The following is a 462-nucleotide window of genomic DNA, read 5'->3' as shown; positions in this document are numbered from 1 at the left end:
CTCTGAGGAAGGACGGCACGAACTCGGCAGCGTGGACATTGGGCACGAAGGGTTTAGCGTTGACGTTCAGTTGCCGGCTGAACGCCGCCCCAAGCAGCTCCTGCTGGGCCTCGGCCTCCGCGGCCGGCGGGGCGGAACCCGGGCTGGCGCCGCTGCCCGTCTCGATGTCCGCCTGATCCCAGCAGTCAGGGGCCGAGTCGCTACTGCTCCCGCTGCCGCTCCCGTTCGCCTCCATTTTGTGGCTGCCCCACAAGCCTCTGCGGCCGTGAAGCGTCTCCCAGCGTCCGGGGTAAGAGAGAAGCCGGCGGCAGCACCGACTCAGCACTCGCTCCGCCGATTCCGCGTGCACTCCGCCGCCCCGACGCGCAGCTTAGTATGGCCTCCCGGAGTTGCCGTACCCCCTTCTTCCGCCCTCCCCGCCCGCCATTTTAGTAGTTTTTAGGTGCCCGGGGCCTCGTCCCA

This window comes from Centrocercus urophasianus, unplaced genomic scaffold (genome assembly GCF_019232065.1).
Source record: "Centrocercus urophasianus isolate 14NV4802_14NV808 unplaced genomic scaffold, USGS_Curo_1.0 seq_29, whole genome shotgun sequence".
NCBI lineage: Eukaryota > Metazoa > Chordata > Aves > Galliformes > Phasianidae > Centrocercus > Centrocercus urophasianus.
This window is presented reverse-complemented; position numbering follows the sequence as displayed.